Source organism: Triticum dicoccoides, chromosome 3B (assembly GCF_002162155.2).
Source record: "Triticum dicoccoides isolate Atlit2015 ecotype Zavitan chromosome 3B, WEW_v2.0, whole genome shotgun sequence".
Taxonomy (NCBI): Eukaryota; Viridiplantae; Streptophyta; class Magnoliopsida; order Poales; family Poaceae; genus Triticum; species Triticum dicoccoides.
This window is the reverse complement of record NC_041385.1, coordinates 30,184,003-30,196,424: the sequence shown is the minus strand read 5'-3', so window position 1 is coordinate 30,196,424 and position 12,422 is coordinate 30,184,003.

Here is a 12,422-nt window from a genome sequence, read left to right as displayed (position 1 = left end):
CCAAAAAACATTTGTATTTACTTTTGCTACTGTTACCATTATTATCATACTACTTTGCTACTAAATACCTTGCTGCAGATACTAAGTTATCCAGGTGTAGTTGAATTGACAACTCAACTGCTAATACTCAAGAATATTCTTTGGATCCCCTTGTGTCGAATCAATAAATTTGGGTTGTAGTTCACCCTCGAAAGATGTTGTGATCCCCTACACTTGTGGGTTATCACGGTTCACATCTGAAGGGCACGTGGCAAGCATGCAACACCTTGGAAGTTGTTCCATGTTCCCACGCACGCCTGGATTGTCGGGGTGGTCGTTCCGAATTCTTCGGCTTTCAAGCAATAAGGATATAGCATTAAAAGCAGATATAAATGTTTGTCAGATTGACTTCAGCTGACAAGATCTCAGTGAAGACAATCGACAGTTATCAATATAATGCATATGATTTGGACAGATGGAGTTGAGGTAGAAGCATAGATAGGTTGGGGTCCTATCACATTCACTTAGATCAGAAGATTCAACAAGAAGTCATAGCTATAAGTGAATGCTGTAGAGGACAGAACACAAATATGTATATAATCCATATAAGACCAAATCAACAGGATGAAGATAAATATGAAGTTAAGTCAAGGATGAAGACAAATCAAGTACGAAGACTTTGCAATCATAACACTAAGGGAAACACTTCAAACAAAAGTTTGGTGGTGGCGTTACCCACCATATAGTAAGTATTAGACCCAGACACGTCGCATAATTATCGTGGCGCTCCGAAGTCAAATTCCGCATTAATGTATTCACACTTAGAGTGTATGTCTTCATTGATTGAAGATATACATTACTTTGTGTGTTGCACATCTAAGTCATCAAAATGCATAAGTGTTAGGATGTGTGTCCAATCATAGGACATTTGAGGATTCCAAGATATTTAGCTCACACCGCAACTTGCAAAACCTTTTCTCATCCAAGGGATTTGTGAAGATATCAGCCAATTGCTCTTCAGTGTTGACGTGAATGATATCAATATCTTCCTTCATGACATGATCTCTGAGAAAGTGATGATGAATTTCAATGTGCTTTGTCTTCGAGTGCTGAACGGGGTTGTTGGCAATCTTGATGGCACTTTCATTATCGCAGTAGAGTGGCACATTCTTCAGGTGGATAACATAGTCCTTGAGAGTTTGCTTCATCCAGAGAAGCTGAGCACAACAAGATCCAGTAGCAATGTATTCGGATTCAGAAGTGGAGAGAGATACACAGTTCTGTTTCTTTGAAGACCGGCAGACAACTGATCATCCCAGGAAGTGACATGTGCTTGATGTGGACTTGCGATCAACCTTGTCACCAGCATAATCAGCATCTGAGAATCCAACTAGATCAAACTCTGAGCCCTTTGGATACCATAATCCTAGTGTTGGGGTGTATGGCAAATATCGAAGAATTCGCTTCACGGCTAAGTAATGTGATTCCTTTGGTGCCGCTTGGAATCAGGCACACATTCAAACACTAAGCATTATATCTGGCCTAGATGCACATAAATAAGTAAAGAACCAATCATGGAACGGTATACCTTTTGATCGAACTCTTTACCATTGGCGTCAGGACCCAGATGACTTTTGGTTGGCATTTGCGTCGTATATCCTTTGCAGTCTTGCATTTTAAACTTCTTCAGGCAATCTTTGAGATATTTTTCTTGAGATATGAAGATGTCGTTGCGTTGCTGACGGATTTGGAGACCCAGGAAGAACTTCAGCTCGCCCATCATGGACATATGATATTGCTCTTACATCATGTGACCAAACTCATCACTGTATTTCTTGTTAGTGCAGCCGAAGATAATGTCATCCACATAGATTTGGCACACAAACAGTTCACCATCATATGTCTTCGTGAAGAGGTAGGATCTAGTGAACCAGGTTTGAAGCCTTTGCTCTCCAGGAAGTCTTTGAGTGTGTCATGCCAAGAACGAGGGGCTTGTTTGAGGCCATACAATGCCTTGTTGAGCATGTATACCATATCAGGATGTTTTGGATCTTCAAAGCCAGGAGGTTGTGCAACATATACTTCTTCTTGAATCTTTCCATTGAGAAAGGTACTCTTCACATCCATTTGATACAGAAGGTTGTTGTGATGATTTGCATAGGCTAGCAGTATGCAAATGGCTTCAAGCCTAGCCACCGAAGCAAATGTTTCATCGAAGTCAATACCTTCCACTTGAGTGTATCCTTGTGCAACAAGACGAGCGTTGTTTCTGACAACTCGACCATGCTCATCTTGCTTTTGTGATATATCCATTTGGTGCCAATGATATTGTGCTTACGAGGATCAGGACGCTTGACCAATTCCCACACATTGTTCAGCTCGAACTGTTGAAGCTCTTCTTGCATGGCTTGAATCCATTCAGGTTCCATGAAGGCTTCAACAACTTTCTTGGGTTCAGAGATTGAGACGAATGCAAAATGCCCACAGAAGTTTGTTAGCTGAGTTGCTCTTTGTGTTGCTCTTGAACGAGTGAGTGGACCAGGTGCATTGATGTATTCTATTATCTTCTCCAATCTGTACTTCATTTGCAACATGAGGGTGAACAGGACAAAGATTTTGCTCTTGCTGATCAATGTCATCATTTGGAGGGTTGTTTTCAGGCTGAGCATTGTCTTCGGGTTGATTAGGTGTAGAAATGACCAGTTCCTCTTCAGTCTGAGCCTTAGAAGGTATGATCTCTCCAATTCCCATTTGCTTGATTGATTCACTAGGAGGTACTTCATCTAGCACATTTGGCAAGTGCTCTCTTTGCGAGCCGTTAGTCTCATCGAACCGCACATCCACAGTTTCAACCACTTTATAGTGAAATAGGTTGAAGACTCTGTAGAAGTGGGAATCCTTTCCGTAACCAAGCATAAAACCTTCATGTGCTTTCGGTGCAAATTTTGAAGTGTGATGTGGATCCTTGATCCAGCACCTATCACCAAATACTCTGAAGTAACTGGCATTTGGCTTCTTACCAGTTAGGAGTTCATAGGATGTTTTCTTCAGAAACTTATGAAGATAAACACGGTTGATGACGTGGCATGCAGTGTCAATGGCTTCAGGCCAGAACTTTCATGGAGTCTTATACTCATCAAGCATCATTCGAGCTATCTCAATAAGGGTTCTGTTCTTGCGCTCCATGATGCCATTTTGCTGAGGTGTGTAAGGAGCAGAGAACTCATGAGTAATGCCCAAAGTATCCAGATAAAGGTCGAGGACGGTGTTCTTGAACTCAGTGCCGTTGTCACTTCTGATATGCTTGATTTTGACGACATAGTTTGTAATGGCACGATTGGCAAAGCATTTGAAGACATCGTGCACTTTATTCTTGTAGAGGATTATATGCACCCAAGTATATCTAGAGTAATCATCAACAATGACAAAGCCATAGAGGCAAGCAGTGGCATTGAGAGTAGAGTAGTGAGTAGGGCCAAATAAGTCCATGTGTAGCAGCTCGAAGGGTTGAGATGTAGTCATGATTGTCTTCGAGGGATGCTTGGCTCTAGTCATCTTTCCAGCTTCGCAGGCACCACACAAATGATCCTTCTTGAACTTGACGCCTTCGATGCCCACGACATGCTTCTTCTTCGTGAGAGTGTGCAAGTTCCTCATGCAAGCACGTCCTAGCCTTCGATGCCAAAGCCAACACTCTGAAGCTTTTGCTCGAAGACATACGGTCATCTGCGGTCCTGCTGAGAAATCTACCATATACAGATCATCTTTCTGATACCCTTCAAAGACTAGAGACTTGTCAGATTCCATCAGTACAAGGCAATGATATTTTCCAAATAGCACAATCATGTTTAAGTCACAAAGCATTGAGACGTACATTAAGTTGAAACGAAGGGATTCAACAAGCATCACTTTATCCATGTGCTGATCCCTTGATATTGCAACTCCACCTTGACCCAATACCTTGCTTTTACCAGTGTCAGCAAATGTGATGTGACTCTTGTCTGATGGACGTAGCGTTGAATCCATCAGAAGACTTCAATCGCCAGTCATGTGGTTACTGCATCCACTGTCCACAATCCATTCTGAAGTACGAGGTGTCATAGCCTACAGTGCAGTTTGGGGATAGGCTTCACCAAGTGAGTTGTGAAGCAAAAACATTTGTCGAACATGTGGAACATGGAAATTCAGATCTTGGTTAGGATAGATAGGATGAGTGTCAAGGAATCTCGGAACAAAATACATAGTAAGACCATTTGGGCATTTTATCTTGCGCCCCACAAGATTTTTAAGGTCCCCAGCATTAGTATCGGACGCCTTTGATTTCCGGCTGGAGACCTTTCCCTGCAAAAGAGAGTTAAGTTTTCTTAAGCACCCACATTTTCAGGGGTGGCTTAGAAGCAATGAGTCTAAGTGCAGCATCTGAGAACTTCGGCTTTGGAGCCCTAGTAAATAGCCTTGCAGGAGGTGAATAATACTCATAGGAATAAGCAGAAAAGTTCTTTGTTCTATGAACATAGCGGTTTGAGGAAACACGCTCATATTCATGGGTCTGAGTATGATTTCCCTACAAAACATTGATGTTAGGGTGACTCAGATGAGTCTCCGTCTGTATGAAGCTATTGGACCATATGAAGCCTTTGGTATGGGGTTTGTCTTCTTCACAGGTGGTGTCATGATGACATTCTCTAGAAGATTCTCAAGACAGCTTTTGGGTACCCATATCTTCTTCATAGGTGGCCCATTCCTGCAGTTAGTACCAATATACCTGGTGTCGGTGTCAAAACCGGCGGATCTCGGGTAGGGGGTCCCGAACTGTGCGTCTAGGCGGATGGTAACAGGAGACAAGGGACACAATGTTTTACCCAGGTTCGGGCCCTCTTGATGGAGGTAAAACCCTACGTCCTGCTTGATTAATATTGATTATGTGTGTTACAAGAGTGGATCTACCACGAGATCAAGGAGGCTAAACCCTAGAAGCTAGCCTATGGTATGATTGTTGTTCATCCTATGGACTAAAGCCATCCGGTTTATATAGACACCGGAGAGGGCTAGGGTTACACAAAGTCGGTTACAATGGTAGGAGATCTACATATCCGTATCGCCAAGCTTGCCTTCCACGCCAAGGAAAGTCCCATCCGGACACGGGACGAAGTCTTCAATCTTGTATCTTCATAGTCTTGGAGTCCGACCGATGATGATAGTTCGGCTATCCGGACACCCCCTAGTCCGAAACTCCCTCAGTAGCCCCTGAACCAAGCTTCAATGATGACGAGTCCGGCGCTCATGTTGTCTTCGGCATTGCAAGGTGGGTTCTTCTTTCGAATAATTTATAGAAGATTGTGAACATCAGGATAGTTTCCGGCTCTGCAAAATAAATTCCACGTACCACCGTAGAGAGAATAACATTACACAAGCTCAATCTGCTGACGTATTTTGTGGCGTGACGTCACACCACTTCCAAGCCTTTACTCAAATTGTTTTTATTGTTCCATCTCCGCACGTTTAGAGAAGCGGTTTCCTTGGCACGTCTTGTCGAAGTAGAGATCGTGTTCCCCTTATTCCGGGATTCCCATCAATACGGACGTGCGTAACCCAACCGCGCCCGTTGCCACGCCCCCTCCATCGAAGGCGGGTTCCAAACGGTAACGGGGACGGCTCTTGGTATTCTCCCTCTTTATAATGAGACCAAGGCCCGTTCCTTTCCTTCAATCCTCTATCGAATCTGCCCCTTGCCCCGAGTTCCAACACCCAGGGCTCCATATTTGGGTACCTTCGATCTTCGACAATGTTCGGCCCCGACCTACGAGGCCGGTGGATGCCCTCCTCCCTCACGGAAGAGGACGTGCTAAAGCTAAGAGACACCAGGTACTTAACCTACAAGATTTCGCATAGGCTGCCTGCCCGAGGGCAAGTTAGTCCTACTCCCGAGCTTGGCGAGAGCGTCGTGTTCGTGTCTCACCTCCGTCGGGGTTTAGGCTTCCCGACGGATCCCTTCATGAGGGGGCTCATGTTTTACTATGGGCTGGAATTCCATGACTTGGCTCTGGAGTCTATCCTCCACATCTCATCATTCATTGTCGTCTGCGAAGCCTTCCTCCGCACTACCCCTCACTTTGGCTTGTGGCTCAAAACCTTCAACGTGGAGCCGAAGATGATTGAGGGGCGTCAGGCAGAGTGCGGAGGGGCGGTTATAAGTAAGAGGGCCGATGCTCCATGGCCCGAGGGCTCCTTTCAGGAGGAGCTCGGCTTGTGGCAACAGGAGTGGTTCTATATCACTGCTCCCAGGGGCAGCAGGCAGAGGCTGCCGCTCGTCTTCCGCTCAGGCCCTCCACAGCGGCTGACGTCATGGGTCAACAAGGGGCGCGACTGGGGGCTGTCCAAGGACGTTCCTCTGTTGCAGGACCGGATTCAAGGCCTCCAAGAAAGGGAGATCAATCTGGCCGTAGTGGTACAGGTTATGTTGATCCGGCGCCTACTGCCCTGCAGACGTCGCCCCCTCCGCCTGTGGGAATTTAATCCGGAGGGGCCACGAGCTCTTCAACACTTCATGGGTTTGACACCCACGGAGATGTACAAACTGTTCTTCGGATCGCAAGAGATACGTCCGAAATTGACCGAGGATGCTGGCCTAAGCTGCAATCGCCCGGATACTCAAGTAAGTAGCCTTGTGTCCGTACACATCGTCCATTTATTTACTGTGGGTTTGCCTTTTAACCAGCTATCCTTTGGACAGGAGTGGATAGCGCAAGCAAAACTGATATGGTGTCCGGCCCCCCTCCCTAAGAGCACGCAGGATCTCGTGTTAATCAAGATGTTAGAGGTTTCACCTTCGGAGGAGGGCAAAGGAGGACACAAGGGATCTACCACCTCAGCCACGGAGGCTTTCAGTAAGGGAGGAATCGAGAGTCCCTCCTTCTAGGGAGAGAAGAGGACCGCTTCCGAAGACCCCGAGGTCAAGGCCTCAAAGCGGGGAAAGAAATCTATACCGAAAGGTCCCGCGCCGGGAAGAGCCCCGGCCGAACTGTCTCCTCGGAGGAATCAACCCTCTAGCGAGCCGTAAGTAAAAAGGGGGAATTTTGTAATAGTGGACATCCCTGTTTAATTCTTAAGGGTAACCGAAGTTTTCACCTTGTAGTTCGGATCTCAGCCCATCTCAGCACAGCTCATCTTCGGGAGACCTTCGTCCGGAGATGATGGAGAGCGAAACGCCTCCATCTGCCGCCCCATCTTGCGAGGCGGACGACCCTGAGGTGTCGTCGCGGAGGGTCTCCCCGAGTCCGGCGGGGGCAGAGAGTTCGGCACCCATTGGAGTACAGCCGGTGGAGCTGCAGGATTTGCTTAAGAGGGCGTCCATCTCAGAAGATCACCGCACATTAATGGGTATGGTGATTGAGAGGATCTCGTCCGCCGAAAGCGGGTTGTGTGAGGCCGTCGGAAGTTTGCTGGCGGGATTTGAGGTACGCAAAAAATGACATACCTTTTGACAGTTTTGCACATGAAGTGTGCCCTGTATAGATAGTAGCCCCTGAGACTTGGTATGCTGTCGAAAGCGGCAGCGTGCCGAGGATCATAATCTCAGTTATAGATTGTCGCCTTTCCTATGCAGGTGGCGGAACGTTCGGTGGCCAGCCGGACTGATGGATTTGCCGAGCTGAAGAGGCAACTCGACGTTGCCGATGCGGACATCTCGCTGGTCAATAAACGACTCGATGAGTCACAAGGTATGCAGTTGCTCTGCGGTCGCCTAGTAAGGGAGCTGATGCCCATTCCTTACAATTTGTATGCCTGATGCAGATAGTGCTGCTGCTGTGGAAGGCCTTCGAGCAGAACTTGCTCCGGCCAAGGAGCAAGCCAGAAAAAGCAAGGCGGCTGCCTCGACGGTAGCGGAAGAGCTAGAAGCCGAGAAGGCTGCTCACTGCCGAAGCAGGGAGGAGATGGCCGGAATGGCCAAGAAATTAAAAGTTGCTACCGACCGCCTGGAGGTTCTTGAAGGAGAACACCGAGTGGAGCAAGAGGACCTGAAGAAGGCCGACGCCGAAGCCAAGGATGCCCGTAGTGCGATGCGGGCTATGAAGGAGGAACTGCGTCAGGTCGGAGCCATTGTGGCTGGAAAGCCCTTTATGCTGCGTAGGAAGTTCACGGATCCGAAGTATGCTCAGCTGGGCCGATTGTACGGTGCGGAGGATCCTTATCTGGACTTGGCGGCGAGTGCAGCAGACGCAGTCATGCACTTTTGAAGCCAGGAGGATCATGAGATGGAAGAGCTTTTCTGGTCTCAATTCCATAGTCCGGAGCGTCCACTTCCGTTGAGTGATCGGCTGGTTGAGTGGGCTGAGCTGAATAGATTGTCCGGACTTGCCATGACGGATGTGGTTGCTCATCTGTGGCCGAAAAGGCCCAAGCCTAAGAGTTATTTTGGCTTGTTGCAGCAATTCCTTGGGGCGGTGCCGCGTATTGGGGCGATGAAGCGGTCAACATGCATAGAAGGTGCACGGATGGCTCTCGCCCGTGGTAAGACATACTAGGCGGAGATGGATGCCACCGCTGTTGCATCCCGGGGTTCCGACAAAAGCCGATTCCCCACCGAGCACTATTTTGAGGAAGTCCTGCAGGGCGCTCGTATAATAGGGTCACAGTGCTCGAAAGATGTTATTTTTGAATGACATGTATGATTTCTGAGATCATGTTTATAATGCAATAACTTTTTATACTTGTGTGTTCAAGTATTGAACTATCTCCTGTGCGGCCGTATATGTATGAATAACCTGAAAGTTGCAGTCTTTGGCTTCAGCCCCCACGCACATGGTGCGGGGGTGTTTGCAAAAAGAAAAGCGATTTTTCACACTTAATCCAACGTCTTGGTCCTTTTAGGGAGGTGATAGCGTAGCAAACTGGGCAACCGGACTATAATGCTTTATCACTTTCACTTAGCCATAGGAGCTCGAATGTGGGGCTACTATATAGCCCCTAGCGGCACCGCTCCTCTCCGAACTTCGGGGCGCGTATGTGCCTGACCGGGAAGCGGTCCTTCGTCAAAGCGGAGGAATTCTAAACATTCCAATGGTCGATCGAGTGGTTGACCAGTCTCTCGCTATATCATGACAGTCAGTTTTCGGCTTTCTCTACTGAGGTGCTTGCCCGGCCGAACCGGGGCACAATCGCAGTAGTTCTCCTGGTCCCGCGTTAGCCGATGATACGGAACGTAAGGCAGCAAAACACAGGAGCCGGGCAAACCCAACATTTGACCAAAGACATGATTCAGAGCTGATGCATATAAGGCCTAACTCGAGACGCCGAACACTCCCTGAGGTGTTCGGTCTTTATGATACCGGGCAGAACAATGCCCTAAGCCCCTAGTGTACAGGTTCAGGCGTGAACTTCTGACGCGGCCGATACCAAAACGCCAGCCTCCTCCTCGGTTATGGTAGGAAACCAGGGGATGTGTATCAACAAGAGACAGTAAGAAAGGTTGACGCAGGGTCATAATCTGAAAAGAATCCTTGCAATGGGTCCCTGCTGCACGTCTGCGCCTGTGTCTCCATTGTGTTGTATCCTGGACGGGTGTAGCACGTGCTTCATCTGTAAAAGAGAAGAACTTAGTTTCCAAGAAATATCGTGCAGAGGGTGTATAAAAATAGAAGAAAAGGAAGAAGATTGAGCTTTATTGGCTCTCATCATTTATACACGCAGCCCCTTATAAAGGGGATATGCGGCTGGGAAGCCCCTTGCCGGACTCGCCTAACCATGTCCGAGGTCTGAATGACCTGTTTTAGGGGTTTTGACCCGCAAGGTCTGATTAGTGTGTGGCTGTCGAGGCAGTCTCACGTTCTCCGTGGTCGAGGAGCACTCGGAGTTACTTTTTAATGAAATTGTGCCGCGTTGATCGGGCATTTTTAAGCGTAAAAAACGCGTAATGTGGTATTGCGTTAGGGCTGGCGAAAGCTGCACGCCCCAGTAGTGCTTAAGGGCTACTGTTTGAATAGGGCGATGGATAGTGAGCTTTTCGCGACGGAGGTTGTCGGATGAACCGAACACAACCTCTAGTGGTACAGAGCCTGTATAATTGGCTTAAAGGCCTGGCGTCACTCCTTTGAAGGAAGTGCTGCTATGGCGAATTTTAGTATGGTCTATCCCCATTCTGCGGGCGGTGTCCTGGTATTGCAGGTGCCGCGCTGTCTTTTCGTGTTATCACATGAAGTGAGTTCACTTTTTTGACTTCTAGTGGGAAAGTCTTCTGTTTTCCGGAGTGCTGCTTTTGGGTTTCGTCACTTTCGCTTGGTGTGTCGAGCCCCTCGTGTTCGGCATTAAGTCGGCCGGACTGTTTGAAGACCCAACAATCTCTGTGGGTATGGTTTGCAGGCTTCCCGGAGGTACCATGTATTTGACATAGTCTGTCCAGAATCTTATTTAGGTTGGATAACTCGTCACTGTTGTCCTTGAGGGGCAGTGTTTTGTTGTTCGGCCGAGAGCTTTTGAATCCGGCATTGACCGCCGTACTATTCGGGCCATTTTCCTTATTCCGGCGCTGATCTTTGCTGCGTCGTGATTTCCCATTTCCATCCCTAACTTCGGATGTACTCGGGTCGCTGGTGCTGCACCTAGCCAGCCAGCTGTCTTCCCGCATGCAAAAGCGGGTCATGAGGCTTGTTAGTGCGGCCATTGTTCTTGGTTTTTCCTGGCCGAGGTGTTTGGCAAGCCATTCGTCTCGGACGTTCTGTTTAAAGGCTGCTAAGGCTTCAGCGTCCGGACAGTCGACTATTTGGTTCTTTTTAGTGAGGAACCTGTTCCAGAATTTGCATGCTGATTCTCCGGGCTGTTGAGTTATGTGACTTAAATCGTATGCATCCGGAGGACGGACATAGGTCCCCTGAAAAATTGCTCGAAACGCATCCTCAAGCTCTTCCCAACTTCCAATGGTATTTTCTGGGAGGCTTTTAAGCCAATGCCGAGCTGGCCCTTTGATCTTGAGGGGTAGGTATTTTATGGCATGGAGATCGTCTCCTCTGGCCATATGTATGTGTAGGATGTAATCCTCAATCCAGACTCCGGGGTCTGTTGTTCCGTCATATGCTTCTATGTTTACGGGTTTGAATCCCGCTGGAAATCCATGATCCAGTACCTCATTGGTGAAACATAGTGGGTGTGCGGCGCCCCTGTATTTGGGTGTGCCGTTGTCTTCAAATGCTCGGCGGGTTATGTTGCTTCCTGGAGTCGTCTTTTTTGGCCCATAAATAGACCTGACTGGATCGTCCTCTTTCCGAGGGTCTTTATGCTGATCGTGTGCCGGCTTGTGTGCGGCGCCTCTTGTTGCTCTTGGCCTGTCATCTGGTCGTCTATCCGGCCAGGCGGCTTCTTTCTTTTTTGACTACGGGGGCTCTAAGGCCTCCTCGTCAAATTCGGGCAACAGCTTGCGCTCCGGGTAGCTCTTTGTCTGGTGACTAGCGCCATGTTTATGTGCGCTGTTGAGTACTTTGCTCCATCTCATTCTAAGTGCGTCCTCCGCTGTTTTGAGCTTCCGCTTTTGCTTCTTCAAACTTCTTGCAGTGGGGACGAGCCGTTTATGAAGATTCGTATGCTCTGGTGATGTGAGATCATCTTCGCCGGGGATGGGTTGTTTCTCCAGTTCATGTCCGGCTGGCTGCTTGTTGACATGTGTGTCGTCCACCGCTTCGCCCTGCTCTAGGGTCGGGTGTGCCGTTTTTATCGAGGCCGGTCTTCGGGCGGCGCTTGCGTCGCCGTTTTGGTTGTTTGTTGGGGGAGTTGTCCTTCGCCACGTCCTGTTTTTCCTCATTATCGCTTCCTTTTGGTGTATCCACCATGTATACGTCGTGAGTTGGGGTGGCTTTCCCGTGCCCGGTAGGCGCTGGTTCTTGATCGTCTCCGGCATTGTCGTCCATACCGTCGATGTTTTCGGAGTCATGGTTTAGCATGTCGGTTAGATCGTCGACAGTGGCTATTAATTGGGTGGTGGGTGGGCTTTGAATTTCTTCGTCGTCTGCATCCCAACTGTCCTGGCCGTAGTCCGGCCAGGGCTCTCCTGATAAAGAGAGATACTTTAGCGAACTTAAGATGTCGCCGAAAGGTGAGCGTTGAAAGATGTCCGCTGCAGTGAACTCCATGATCGGCGCCCAATCGGATTCGATCGGAGGGGGCGCGAGAGGTTCGGAGTCCCGCAAGGAGTCCGGCGCCTCGGAGTCACGGGCTTCATGAGGGACAAGGTCATTGTTCGGCTCTATCGCCGTAGAGGTTGCAGCCCCCGAGGCGGTGTCTAGCCATCCGTCCTCGATCTGCGCAGCCGGCTCCGAATTGAAGATCGGAGCGGGTTCGAGTGCGGCCTCCAGGGTACTGTCTAGCTGTAGAGCTAAACCATGCTCGCCGTGACAGTGCGGCACGCACGGCTGTGGCTCGAATCCATCGAGGATCAAGTCCCCGCGGATGTCAGC